The sequence below is a fragment of the Limulus polyphemus genome, unplaced genomic scaffold (assembly GCF_000517525.1).
Source record: "Limulus polyphemus unplaced genomic scaffold, Limulus_polyphemus-2.1.2 Scaffold2008, whole genome shotgun sequence".
Classification (NCBI taxonomy): domain Eukaryota; kingdom Metazoa; phylum Arthropoda; class Merostomata; order Xiphosura; family Limulidae; genus Limulus; species Limulus polyphemus.
In genome coordinates this window covers 138,669-139,641 of record NW_013667618.1, presented here as the reverse complement: position 1 = coordinate 139,641, position 973 = coordinate 138,669, and positions in this window count along the sequence as shown.

Genomic DNA, 973 nt, shown 5'->3' with positions numbered 1-973 from the left:
CACCATTTGAATACCATATAAATGATTTAGGCCACCATTTGAATACCACATAAATGGTTTAGGCCACCATTTGAATATCAAATACATGGTTTAGGCCACCATTTGAATACCACATAAATGGTTTAGGCCACCATTTGAATATCAAATACATGGTTTAGGCCACCATTTGAATACCAAATACATGGTTTACACTAATATTTAAATACAAATACATGGTTTACACCACCATTTGAATACCAAATGTATGGTTTAGGCCACCATTTGAATACCAAATACATGGTTTACACTAATATTTAAATACAAATACATGGTTTACACCACCATTTGAATACCAAATGCATGGTTTACACCACCATTTGAATACCAAATACATGGTCTACACCACCATTTGAATATCAAATACATGGTCTACACTAATATTTAAATACAAATACATGGTTTACACTAATATTTAAATACAAATACATAGTCTACACCAACATTTTGATGCCAAATATATAGTTTACACCTGCATTTGAATACCAAATATATAGTTTACATCAGAATTTGGATATCAAATACATGGACTACACACCAACATTTGGGTCCCAAATATATGGTTCACATCAATATTTCTAGTGTGAAAGCATGAAACTTGTGACTGACTAAAAACATAGTTTTCAAAGATTCTGTAAAATTCATATTGATTATTTAATTTTATATGTATATTAACCTTCTAGCATCACCTTTCCCCTAAATCAGGCCCTGTGTCATATTTTGATTTAGAAGAAATTGAGGTATATTGACTACTTTTAAAGTCTCCCTTCAAATTTCAAAAACAGAAATTAGTAACTACTATGACAAAAAATGTTGCATATACATATATATATATATATATATACACACAAGTATACATATATTTATTTCTAAAACCACAAATATCAACATAAAAATGGATTTCATATTTAGAAAATGATTATGATAATCTTACGAT